Genomic DNA, 389 nt, shown 5'->3' with positions numbered 1-389 from the left:
AGCCCCCGTCCTGGGGCAGCACGGGGTGCCCGCAGCCACCTAAGGCACCCGGCACCTGTAATGCACCCCGTAACACACCCCGAGCACGCAGCACGCCCGGTAACACACACGGTGTGTGCAGCACACCCTCTCCAGTACCACACACCACCGGCACCACGCCATATGCAGCAACACCCGCACAACGTTCCCTGTGCACAAACACACCGCCTGTGTGACGCACCGGTGCGTGCCGCACACCGGTCACCTCTGCTGCGTGTGGCACACCCCGTGCAGGGGACACCGGCTTTGCAACACCCCCTCTGCCGGTAACGCGACCTCTACGTGTGACACGTAACGCACCCCGTGCACGCCATGCACCCCGAGTGTACAACATGTCATGTGCATGTTTC

Source organism: Cariama cristata, unplaced genomic scaffold (assembly GCF_000690535.1).
Source record: "Cariama cristata isolate BGI_N322 unplaced genomic scaffold, ASM69053v1 scaffold2756, whole genome shotgun sequence".
Taxonomy (NCBI): domain Eukaryota; kingdom Metazoa; phylum Chordata; class Aves; order Cariamiformes; family Cariamidae; genus Cariama; species Cariama cristata.
This window is presented reverse-complemented; position numbering follows the sequence as displayed.